This window comes from Bemisia tabaci, chromosome 5 (genome assembly GCF_918797505.1).
Source record: "Bemisia tabaci chromosome 5, PGI_BMITA_v3".
Classification (NCBI taxonomy): Eukaryota; Metazoa; Arthropoda; class Insecta; order Hemiptera; family Aleyrodidae; genus Bemisia; species Bemisia tabaci.
In genome coordinates, this window is record NC_092797.1 from 4,778,472 (window position 1) to 4,792,298 (window position 13,827).

A 13,827-nucleotide genomic window follows, 5' to 3' on the forward strand; every position below is an offset into this window, starting at 1 on the left:
AATCTTGGTTTTTTCCTCGAAAAAGTGAGGAACGGTGAGGAGAATCCTTCAGATTTCCATCAAGTATCGACCCTGTACACCGAGAAAAAAGATTGGTAGAAGTTTCCATTCCTTCACGCTGTATTTCACACAGCGTCAGTTCAGAGTCAATTCTGCTAGAAGAAATAGGTAAACGTTACGATATACTGGTACAGGTAACTATTCCTCTGGCAGAATCGACTTTGAATTCACGCTGTGTGAAATACAGCGTGAAGGAATGGTAAATAGATCGTATTCGATACATCGAACAGGTGAGATTGTATCGATATCCATTGGCTCAAAACATAAACATAGCCTCAAAAGTCAATTTAGAAATCGGAGGGAACGGGTCTTTTGTAACAGATTTTTTATTCTTTTGAGTACCAAATGCCAGTGCAAAGTGAAATTGTTAAAAATTTTCTCATTTTCAGCTTTTCCAACTTAAATCCTAATAGTTTGGTTTGAGGTTATGTTCTATTGTTCTGAACCAAACGATACATCGAACCATTATCGAAAACGGTCTATTCTACCAATCTTTTTTCTCGGTGTACAAATTAGAGAACTTTCAAGGAATGAGAATACTGAATAATTTTGTAGACACGCCATGATCATACGACCTTATCGTCAGAATTGAAACGTCGATTTAAGTGTAGAAAATCTGGGATGTTTCTCCGATATTTTTTCCTCGTCATTCTCATTCTTTTCTCTTTTTCATCTTCTTTTTTCTTTTTCTTCTGCTTCTTCCTCTTATTCGTCTTGTTTTTCGAGTGCAAACGTGCAACGCCGCTCCTCTGTCTCCGGAACAGTTTTCCGGGGAAGTGTCGCGCATCCCAGCAGAGGATTTCGTTAATTTATAATAGCTCAAAATTTACTCCCGTGCATGATGCTGCAATTTCACCGTAGGTGCACTTTATTATGCTAATGGAGCCCGAGCATTAGCGCATCGTTGTCATGTCTTGGCCGCTCCGCGAAACCAACTCGGAAGGAACACGCAGGAAAAAACAAGCTCCAAGAATCGTCGGAATGTTAAATGCGATTGACCCACATTTCTCACTGAAATGAATTGGACGTTTGGTTCCCTCTGCCCTACACGAGTAATCGAGCAATTAAGCTGTAAAATCTTCAGTTTTTTTCCCACTTTAAAATTAAATTTCAGAATAATATACTTCGCTCAGACCCCCCCCCCCCTTCCTCGGCTTTTCCAACCCTATGACTGATTGAGTAGAAAACGTTTTGCGCAATTTTTCTAACACTAGGGGGTAGGTCGGTAGGTACGCCCCTTGAGCACTTGCGCATCACGCTTTATGCGCACGTTATTTTTATGATTTTTTATCACAGTATATGAAGTATGATATGATGAGTATCGGCCGTAAATGTGACTGATGTGTTTGAAGTTTCGCACCAAAACTGAAGTGTCCGAACGGGACGGAAAATACCGAGTCACGCTGTACTAAGAGTTGAGACGTGAGGATTCATTTTCTGGTTGACCCCATGTTTTAGGCCCGCGCGGTGTCATAATCGGGGAAAGAATACGTTTTCACCAATGAAGAAATTGCAGGTGTCTGAAATTTGATGAATTTCATGTTTAAGTGGAAACTACTGAGTAAACTGAACACGAGGATACCCTTGGTTCATGAATTGGAGAAGATATGGCAAAATTATCTAATCTGCCAAAATACGTGCGTTTAAATGGGAAATGCCGCCAGATGACCCCACTAGGCGGTGCATTTTCTCTTTTTTAAATATATTTGTATACTATTTTCCATACCAGAAAGAAATTATAGGAAGCACTGTGAAATCAGCTTTTTAAGCACTTGCAGATGAAGCAATAAAAAATTTGCATGCAAATTCTCCATTGCAAAGATTATGAATTGTAATTGACCCGGACATTAAGTGTACGCGAAATGAGAGGAGGGACGATGCAAAGGAATTCGGGGCTGAGTCGATCATCAAAGATTACGGAAAACGTTCAAGCTCTGTAATCTTTCTCTTTATTGATGACATCCATGAACCGGCTGATCTAAACTCTCAATTCCCTTCAAAGGGACACTAGAAATAGAGAACTTTTCAAGGCGGAGCAACGTTCTCAAATGTTTAGGTAGAGCTGGGCCCCGGACTTGTCGCTCGCATCTCCTTGACGTGACGTCAATGACGTCACAGGAGCAGTCAACGTCGCGTCGCTGTTACTGTGCACCCGCCACCAGTGTAGATTGTTGCCAGTTTGTTCGCAGGAAAGGCACAATTCGCCCCTGACTTGTACTTTTTTTGGACATTATCGCAGAAACTCGACGCTGAGGCGCGCAGCTTGTTTGTTTAGCGTCCTGCTTCCTGCGCCGTCTTTGATCCAGGCCCTCACACCCAGCGCCGGATTACACAGTGGGTTGTTCTATGTTCTTTTTGCGGCGAAAACAGGATAATTTTGAGTTAACCCTTCATCACCTTTTGACGCTGGCCAATGACGTTTGCTTCTGCGATGAAATAGAAGCCGATGAAACTAGAGTGAAATGGCTTTGCGGTTGGGAATTTTGAAAAAATCTAAGGAACTATCATTGCTCCTAGAAAGTCGAATATAACGTTGGAATAGGGACATTTATAAAAAAAAATCATGAAAATGAAAGTTGCCCTCATATTGGGGCAATTGCGGTACGTTGTGAACAATTTTAAGGCATTGCAGAAGACTTTTTCAAGTTTTGCCCCATTTTTAGCTTAGATTTGGCCGCCGTCAAAAAAGTATTGGAAGGTAAGATTTGGGAACATAAACTGAGGAAGGAAAGTGAATTTTTTATGAGGCTGAGACAGAATAAGATATAACACTATTCTCCTGATTTGTGGAAGTTGTGCTTTCGTTGACTAGACGAGGTACGAATTTAAGCATTCTGACTTCAGGTCCCGCTTCAAACTTTCACTTAAAAACACGATATTACTTGCAATAATCTGCGTAGTACAAATGGACGACATTTTGCAATGCGGAGGTACAATTTCTGGCTTAGCTCAGAAAAAACGTATGCACCATTGCACCATTAGTCTCCCCATGCACGTAAGTGTTTTTACGGATAAACCAAGACTTGTAGCTCCTACTTGCAAAATGACGTCCTAATCGTGCTCTACGTAAAATTTTGATGAGACGGTGTGTGTCACACCGCTCAAATCCACACTTTGGCGAGGCGTGAATGATCCACTATCGATGTATCCCCATTTGAGGCTGTGGTAAAGAATCTATTATCAAAGTGTTCGTTGCGAACACCCTATCTATGGATCCTTTTCTATAGGGTTAATTGGCAGATCAATCGATATGTTAGCGGACAAACCCGATTTTAGGACAAACTAGAATTTCCTAGGACAAACTCGTTTGCCGGAAGAATTCTCGTTCGGCCTAAGCACCTAGGATAAAGTAGTTTGGCCTAGGCCGGAACTAGTTTGTCCTGAGCAATTTAGTATAAACTAGTTTGTCCTAGGCCAGAGTAGTTTGTCCTAGGTGCTTTAGGAAAAACCTCGAGTTATAATTTTATTTTTTTCAATATGGTTAGACGGGGTAAAGTAAGGAAATGATAGGAAGATTATTTTAAATTCTTCAATGTAAATTTATTGGTTTTATTTTTTAGTTTACCCGTATTGTTTTGTACATTTTAATGAGTTACTTGAACTATTCTTGATATTTGATTTTTAAGTTTGATCATCAGCAGCTATTCTTCGTCAATAGTACCAGCATCTATCGTCCGAACGGGTTCGGCCTAAGCCGGAACTAGTTTTGCCTACGTGTTTTAGGAAAAACTAGTTCGGCCTAGGCCCAAACTAGTTTCGCCTACGTGCTGTAGGATAAAGTAGTTTGGCCTAGGAAATTCTAGTAGGGCCCGCGGTAACTAGGCCAAACTAGTTCGTCCTAGGAAATTCTAGTTCGTCTTAAAATCGGGTTTGTCCGCTAACAGATACATCGCAAAGCACGCCACGCCACTGATTCACAGCTTGTCTGGGGGTCCACTCGGAGGAAGAAAGTTTCATGTGTATTCTACTCACTGTGCGTCATCACTCGTATCCCCCATTTTCAAACGTGCCGCGTCGGGAGTTTCGCAGCCTCATCCCCGGGGCCCCCCTCCGTCCCTTCTGCCCCCCCTCGCCCCTCCACCGCGACTCCCCTCGCGAATTTACGCTCGTGCCCTTTGACTCCGTGCACGCCTTACTCACTCCGTCTGCGTACATTCGTCGACCCTCTGACGTAAGGACGTATCTCAATTACCGTGTGAGCCCTGTTCTACGTATAATTCAATGCTTACCAGGGCCAATGTGGAAGTAGAGATCCGTGCTTACATCCGAGGTAGTGGCGAATTAGCGGCGTATTTATACTCCCCGCTGCAGGTCTTTTCCTCTTTTCGGCTTGTCGTTGTTTCAACTACACCTCGTTTCTTTATCACAACGGACGTGTGAAGCTGGGAATTCATAGAATTCTCTTGTTGCTCTCCAGGCCATCCTCGATTTTCATCAGATACCCGTACAGTATCTGTTTTCTTTCTTTCTTTCTTTATTTTTTCTATTTTTTTTCTTAACATGTATGCATGCTCCTATAAACCCACTCACACTTCGTCATTTCTTGGACGAAGGAACGTAACTCCATTTTAAGATTGTAAAATTCACCCAAACAATTTCATTTTTTACAAGAATCGACCAGTGCAATTTTTGTCGAAATGTGTCTGATTTTTGCATGAGATAAGAGAAAAATCAGTAAAATGTTCAGTTAGAATTGGCCTGGATTCTTCTCGTTAAAATGCATGTGCGAGGGAAAATTTGGCAGCATTGAAATTTAGTTACGTTCTTTCGTGCCTGCAACGACTACCATGTAGCATGAGTGCACTGTTATGCTGAGGAAGAACACCGTATGAACATTTGAGAGTTGCCGAAATTCCCCGGATTGAAAAATGCACTTTTTAAGAAAGCTATGCATGCTTCTCAATGAATTTTTCAGATATTTTAGATTAAATTGCTAACAAAACATGGGAAAAATTTGCGGAAAAATATTCAATATTTTTCCAGTAAATTCGTTCTTCGTTGAAGGAAATTTAGCAACGTCCAAAGAATCATACTGTGTCCCTCCTTAACATGTCAGAGTAAGAGGGTAGTTTTTCTTTTCTGTTTTTTCTAAGTATTGCGCGTCACCATGAGGAGCTATTTAAGCTGCAGTTGACATTTTCACTGAGAATAGGGACGAAAATCGCCGGGTTTTTCGTGAAGTCCGTTCAACGAAGGAAATATTCAACCGGAAACTTGCTAGGAGGGTCAAATGGTGCCAAGAAGCGATTTTCCTAAGGAAGCTGAAGAACGAAGTTTCGCGGGAATGTTCATGGTGTCAGAAACGGGATATGGAATTCTCAGAAACGTCCCTCACGATTCCCCCTGAAAAGGCGAGAAGGGATGTGTGATTTTTACGTCCACCCTCGCCTCGCTCTCTAGTGTCTTTTTATTGACATTTCCCGGAAAAGCGCACATCTCAAACGAGAAGCTTTCGGATTCGCTCTAGTTTTGATTCCTAAGACGCGCGATTCCTGACGAGAAGAAGAAAGATTTAGATCGAAAATTTCATTTCCATTGAGATAGGAATGCAGAAAAGAATGATGTGTTGGAGTTACAGATTTTAGAGAATCATTTCAACGTATTTAAAGTTTAATCGTGCGAGCATGTAAAACGCATGTGCTTTTGACTGCAGGAAGATAATCGAACTTGACTGATGCACTTGTAAATTATATGAGGCTCCGAAAAACCTATTTTTATAGCTCTGAATGGAAGCGAAAGGTGTCAGAACGCCTTAGGGAGACCAATTCGCTACTCAAATCTAACATCTCCCCTTTTGTTTCTTTAATGGCTTCAATTTAAGCCTCACAAACCTTATTTTCCGAGGATGGATAGAATGGAGGCTATGTTAAAAGGAAAACTAAAAAATGCGTTTGTTGCAGATTCATCCGAAACATTCCTGATTTGAATGAATCAAAACATACATATCGACGGTGTAAGTCGGCAATCACACAACTCGTTTGCGGTGTCTGAAAATCTCCGCATTTATGTCGTTTTTTTAAAGGAGAACAAATTGACATCATTCCTTGAAGTTTTTGCAGAATTTTCTTCGCACAGAGAAGAAAAATCACGGCCGTTTCAAAGAATTGCCGTTGAGTAGTTTTCCGTTCAAAAAATAAAATATGACAGGAAGTCTGCGACGTCGCAAACCGAGTTATGTGATTGCCGACTTACACCGTCGATATGCTTTATAAGCGTGAACGTAGGGGAAAGAGCTTATTTTCTAAGGGAATTCGGGACTAAATTTTCATTTTTATGTCACATATAGAACAGAAATAGAAACATGAAAGTGTCAGACAAACGTTTGAACACAACTTCCTGCGAGCCAAAATATGGACAATGCAAAACAGAAATCCTTAAGTAGGTAATTAAATACTGATGCATTCAGGATGCTCTTTAGTCTACCTCGAAAATTGAAGGCAAAATATACCAATGCACGTGACCTTTCTCCATGTCCTTTCTGCATCGTCTATAAGTTTTCTGTCAAAAAATGCTATCGGCAACACCTAATTGCGTTTAAAATGTTTCGAATTCCCTCTCTTCAAGTTTAAGCACTGACGAAATTCGGGAAAGTGATTATAAGTGAAGGAATTGAACGAGAGCATTCTTGTGTGAGAACTAAGTCGAATACACGCGGGGAAAGTGTTCGCCCTGCTCCGCAGTTTATGACTGCCCTCCGAGTAAGAAACACGTAAATCCAATAGAAACCACTCGCGCATACGCGATTATTGCGAGCACGGATTATTGCCACTCTGCTCATTGAGAAAGCACCCAAATTAGCAGGGCTTCGAAGGAATACCTCTCACTGCTTTCCTTGGAACCGAGTCTCGCTTCTCACAGCGCGGACTTGGAATAAGAGGAGGAATGCAGCGAGCTCTTATCAGCAGCCGCACGCGGGGAGTGCAGTTGCATTGCGTGGTTTGCGATGAGTCGATTGATCGCCATTTGAACCTACGGGAAAGGATCGATTATCGAGGAAAGCGTAATAATCGATTCTTTGCCGTAGCTGCAAATGGGGAAGTATCGATAGTCGATTATGACTGGAGGAGTGCGGGTGTCTACTCCCGGGTCTCCCCGCGTGATCTCCCTAATCCGAAACGCACTGACCAAGTGCCTGTATCCGGCCATGCGTACTTCTCGGCGCAACCAGGCTCACACCCTCTTTTTTATCCCTAGGGGTCCGTTACAGCGTTGCCGGGTTTCTCGAGCCCAGCGGGTGCTCCATGTAGAGAACCTTGAGCTTGATGGGAGTCATTAGGGAATGAACAAATTTAGGGAAAATCAAGGAATAAGTTCCAGAAATTGGAAATCTCTTCTTCCGTCGCTTGAAGGTCAGGTGAGGGTCATGGAAGACAAGGCGCATAAGTGCAGTTTTCGAAAAAATTGAGTTATTAATGATTTCAAGTAAGACTAGCCTTAATGAATATTCTGTGAGAAATTCGCTCAAAAATTCTAATTTTCAAGCATCATGAAGTCAGTTTGAACTATCTCTCCGCCATAAAGATCCATGTAATTTCGAAACTTGAAACACGTTTTTCTCGGAAAAGCATAATCTGCACTTATGCGCCTTGTCCTCTAAGCCCGTCATCTTCAAATGTTGCAGACTATTGAAGTACAGCGGAAAAAAGCCAGCTAAGAGTTTTTTTAAGGGGAAAGAAAAGTCTCCTGGATCCAGAGTCCAGACTCTTTATAAATTCGAGAAGAAAAAGCACTCTTAATTTAATAGGATTTTGCCTTGAATTGAGAGCCCAGCTTCTTAATGTAAGCGAATTTCCTTTTTGTTCAAGCAAAAGTCCGATTGAATCAAGAGTATTTTTCCTTGTCGAATATTTTAAGAGTCCGTACTCCGAATTCGAGAGTTATTTTTCCAGAGTGTCTATTTGTTACACAGGTTTATGTAATTGCATCTAAGTTGCTATTATTGACTTCTTGAAGCCCTCAGAGGGAAAAATCCTCGCATTCGATACAGTTTTCGATTACTGTATCGAATGCGAGGGTTTTCCAAAAAGGATTTCGCTTTCATTTCTCTGAATTTTGCCAATTTTTTGGTTTAGAACGATTCTTGAGGCTCATACGCAAGGCCTATTGGCCTTTTTTGGCTAAAAATTTAAAATCTGCCGACATTTTTAATTTAATCGATGCGATATACTGCATGGCCCGTTCGACCACGTCAGAAACCTTAACAAATCACCCTAATGTGACTCGGCTTAGCTCAGACCATCCGATGGAGACTTTACTTTTTCAAGTCCATTACCTTCCTCAAAACCTTTTTTACAATTATTTCGTTGTGTTTTCACATAAATCTGGCATCATTGTCCTAGAAGCTGGTACCCGAGGATGAGAGGGTGGGAGGATGGGAGCATAGGGGGCTAAGTTCCCGGTTCTAAGAGGAAAACATGAGTGCATGCCCTTTGTTCAATGGAGGAAAAGTACCCAGTAGACTAATCATTCCGTTTCTCTTTTCTTTCAGTTAAATGGGCAGATTTAAATCAAAAGGAAGTATATCTATTCTAACACGAGCCCTGAGTTCCACAAGATTAATTGCTTGACAGGGCTCATGTTACAATGGACAAAGTTCCTTTTCATTCAAGTCAAAATGATTTTTGAGTGCTCGCTCATGCGTGCCCACTCGTTTGCAGAATGAAGCCCCGGTCCTATACGCTGAACAGGACTCCTATTCACCCGTGCTAAGGAAGAACGCCGTATGAGCCTTTGGACGTTGCCCAGTTTTCTTCGATGAATCACTAATTTTCGGGAAAATTAGAAAATAGTTTACTTTCGATTTTTCAGAGAATGGAGAATTTGCATGCACAATTTTTTATTGCTTCATCTGAAAGTGCTTAAATAGCTGATTTCACAGTATTTTTTATAATTTTTTTCTGATATGGGAATTAGTAGAAAAATAGATTTAAAAGTGAGAAAATATACCGCCCAGTGACGGCACCTGGCGGCATTTCCCATTTAAACACACGTATTTTAACAGAATAGATCATTTTGTCCTATCTCCTCCAATAATTGTTTAATTCATGAACTAAGGGTATCTCGGTGTTCAGTTCACTCAGTAGTTTCCATTTGAACATGAAATTCATCAAATTTCAGACACCTGCAAATTCTCTATTAATTTGATCCAAATCTAGAAATTTCAAGGAAAAATATTTGTAACTTGTAAATAAACATTTACTGAGAAAATTTGGCAGCCTCCGAATGTTGATACGGCGTTTTTCTATAGCTGCACCAGTGTGCAGCCCAAACCGCTCTTGGATGCCAGTTCAAAACACCAATAGAAAAAAGGCAAAATTATGAATCCCTTGTCCGTTCAGTCTTGTCCTATTTTATTTTTTTAAAATGATTTTACCGTTCCCTGCCGACGTCGTCGTTTTTTTAAACCCTTCAGAGCAGCATTTTTTGTTGCGTGAAAAGATCGTCTATCCCTTGAGACAAAACAAACTGTTTGATAAAAAAACATCGTTCACAAGTCAGTAGTTGAGTGCTTGTGAGCTCACTGAAACAAGCTGGCTCATTATCACGAGGAAAAGCTTTCTGTGGTGGTTTCCGATTCTACTAAGGAGAATACTTGTTGCGTCAACAGGAACGCGATGTCCCTGTTGACGCATCGCGTCTCCGCAAGACGCAGACGCGATGCGTCTGCGTTGCGTCTTGCTGTGTTTTAATTTAGTTATTTGTAAGAGTGAACGGAATTTCATCACATCACTCATCTCATCATTCACAAATCATTGGCTCGTTGATTCCATTTTGTATCTATCGCAGAAAACGGCAATCATCGCCAATTTGTAATCTGTGTGTGTTGACTAAAGAAAACGGAGGAATTCAGGGTAAAAATAAAGAGATAGAAAGTATTGATTATGTTTGGAATTCAAACAGAAGTTTTACCTTCTTCTGGAAAACATGGTATCAGCTAACACACCCGCGAGTGATGGAGTCAAATCGGTGACCTCGTTGGGTTTGGTTCGCGTAGGCATCTAAACTAACTCCCTGGCAAAGCGGGGAGTATCACGGGATTTGAAGGCGCACCAAGTCGAGTTCGTGCGTTTGAAGTTCTTTACCAATGGAACGATCGCTACGTCCATGCGAAATATTACAATTTGACATGTTGCCACGCATGCCGCTTACAAATTGCCGGTGATCGCCAACCGCCGGCGACATTTCTCTGATTTTCATGTTGCGAATATCCTCTCTTATTATGTCGTATAAAGAAAGAATATTTCAGAGTTTTGTGGTAGACGTTTCATCGCTTATTAAAAAATCTTCACTGAAAGTGCGGGATGATATTTCACGGGGCGAATCCCTTCAATATTAAATTTATTTGATAAGAAGGAGTTACGCCCCCTTTTGCACTTTGCGGTAAAACTCTCCGAAGCGCTTCGCGGCTCATGCGATATGCGTTATTCTTATGTTTTTATATTTTAGAGTAAAATTGTTCGGAAATTTTGAAAAAATCTAATGTTTCTATTATTTTTTGTCTGTTTCAGGTGAGTTCGCGAACTCTCACTCATTTGATTTCGCTTTTCTCCGGACACATTTTTCGTCGGTAGTGAGTATGTGCATGCTTGACATTTATTCTGCCGTGCTAAGGAAAAACGCCGTATGAGCCCTCACACGTCGCCAAGTTTCCTTCGATAAAAACTGAATTTACCGGGAAAATTGTGAATATTTGTTTTAAAAATTTTCAGACAATTTTGTATGCATTCTAAGCTAAAACACCTGAAAATTTCGAAGGAGAATGTGCATGAATGTCGTCAAAAATACATGTTTTATCACGGGAAATTTGGCAACTCTCGAATGTTCATACGGCGTTTTTACTTAGCACGGCAGTATTCTGTGTTTCTCTACGTGTATCTGATTTTGCTGCTTTGATGCTGCGTAGTACTTCAATCATACCCTGTCTAGTGGCTCATTGCAGAAAGAAAAAAATCGATGTTCTCATTGCATCATCTTTTACACCCTCCCCAACCATCACACCCCTCATGCTCGTATAAAACGAAACTTCGGTAATACCTGCGCTGCCGCGGAAAGACTTAACACTCTTCATCCCCTAAATTCACCGGCGAGGGTACAAGCTCTGCGGCATAACAAGGCTCGATTTTCTTGCTTCAAGTTCTGAACAGCTGTCAGAAAAGTGCTGTCGGTATCACTGAATTTAAATTCCCAAGTTTGAGTTTCGACGATTACGGGGGATGGCAAGGGAAACTTGTACCTTTGGGCCGTTGCCAAGTTGAGACCCTCCGTTCTTGGAAACCGCGCTCTTTGAAAATTATTCTAGCTGTGCACCACAGGGCACCCTTTTTGAGGGGTTGGGGGGGGGGGCAGGGGACGCGGGAGGATCTGCATAACGATATCGGCCGGTTGAGCGAGAACTTTGAAATTTTATCGTAACTCCGCCCTTCATTAAGCATGTTGTCGGTTCAGTCAGGAATGACGATTTTTAAGGGGGAAAATCGAATCGAGAATTTCGCCTTGTTTTCTGAAAAATCGATGCGATTCAATGGCCAGCGGCTGTCAATCAAGTCGTCTAAAGATCGATTTCTCCGATTTTTGAGACTTCAAGGGTGGTCTTCCCTTAAAATAATGTCATTGACATCGTTGCATTAATTTTGGATCTTTGATTCTGGGGTACGCAAATCCATGCTGTAGCTTTCATAAAAATGTAGAGTTTCATATCTTTTTCTAAAAATTTTAAATATTTTTAAATCATTTTTTCAAAAAAGAAAACACTGATCGGTATTCGCAAAATCATGTCACAGGGGAAAAATTAAATTTTCAATCAACCAGAAAATGCGTTGTTACGAACAAGTAACATCATGCCAAAGAGCGTTAATAAAGGACATTCTAAACTTCAAATAATGCACCCTGAAGTCATTTGGGGAGCCCAAGTAGCAGTAATTGTGATCTGTCGCGATTTGATCGGTGAATACATCGCGATTTTATCGACGTCGTCGCAATATTATCGGATAAAAAATTGAGATTTCATCGGATGAATTTGCATTAAAATCGGAATTTAATGAACGGCGATTTATCGCAATTTTATCGAACGAAAAATTGGGATACATTGAGATACATTCCGATTTTATCAGACGCGATTTTACTGAGATAAAATTGCGACAAGATCGAGGGTAATCGCTTAGATGTTGATGATCCTAGCGATTTTATCGCCGAAAAATCGTGGAATCACCACTCAATTTCAAAATATAGTGCCTTTTCTTTTGAAAAATGGGTCGCGGGGTTCCCTAGCGTACAAGCAGATAGCGCCACTGCTGGCAACACGCGATCGGTGTACTTCTTTTAGGCCAGTTCACTCGAACTCATTTAAACTTTGGAGCTTGAGAAGTTTGTCTCGAGGCGTATTAGTGGGTTGCCTCGACGGCTTTTGTGTCGCCGGCGCCGGGACGAAGGATGTATTACCTAGCTTCACTGTCATATCATCCCGATGATAATGGGCCTCCCAAGTTCCCAGCCCATCCAAGGGAAGATTTTCCTGTTTTTTGCTTGTCTTTTCTAACTTCGAATTACTTCTGATGACAGACACACTCGCCTCCACCTTTCGAGCCATGAGGAGTGAACCTCTGTGCTTTTTTATTTTGTCACTGGCGCATCCTACGGATGTCACGAATGGTGGAAGAAAAAGAGGTGTGAAAGTAATTGCGATACAGGGTGTCCCGAATGCGGAAGAAAAATGGTATGAAAGTAATAGTTATACAGGGCGTCCCGAAGTTCCAATATTTTTAGAATCAATTTTTGGGCACCTAATGGAGATGTTGCATGTGTGAGGAATTTGCGATTTAACTGTTGATTCTCATGCAAAAGCTCGCGAGCCTAGAAACACGATGGTGCCACTGGTTTTCTGTGAAATCAACTCCCAAGCTTAAAAAGAAAGCTCTCAAGTTGAGGCCAAAAGGGAGGGGATATCCCACGCTATCCTGAGAGCCCACCTCTACATCAAGACAAACTCTCCATGCAAAGATAGGGAGCAAATACATTAGCAGGGTTGCTATGTTTTCAGTTTTAGAGTCCCAAATAAAGTGGCAGCCCTGTCAAATCGCAAATTCCTTACACATGCAACATCTCCATTATGACTTTTTAGTTCCATAACGTTTTCTGAAAAAAATACCCTCCCCAAAGTTGCAGCATGCAGCCTCTCCTGCAAAACCCCCCTTAATATATTATTCAGTTTTTCCAGGTCAAAAATATTGTCAGCGTGTAAAAGAACATAGAAATGACATTTCAAGAGTACCAAAAAGATACATAGGTATTCGTGTAGTTTTCCCATGGAATAGAAACAAGCTACTGTCATAAATTAATCAATTCAAGTAAAACTTAAAGTCAAATTGTCTACAAACCGCCACAAATTTCCAAAGATTTAGAACCTGTGTATTTGAAAGAATGATCGTGATGAAACGGATCATCATAATTATTCTTATCCTACCTCTCAGACATGAAGGTAATATTTTATGTTGTATTTTTTGATGAGCTTTGCCACCAAGTGCTAGCCTCATCGACGTAGGTCAGGCAGTAGGTAGCAGTGAAGCCAATTTTGCTCTAGAGTTATCTCGATTCCCAACATAACGCATAAGTTCATTGCCATAAATTTATCATGCTCCATTTGGCAACACAGATTAGACTCGTGGGTGAGAGCCCTGCCTAGGTTTGAGCTTCCCAAATTCGCCCTAAAAGTAAATATTCTAAGTTCGTTTCATTGTTTGCCACCGGGGAGTCGAAATACTGCGCGAGGCC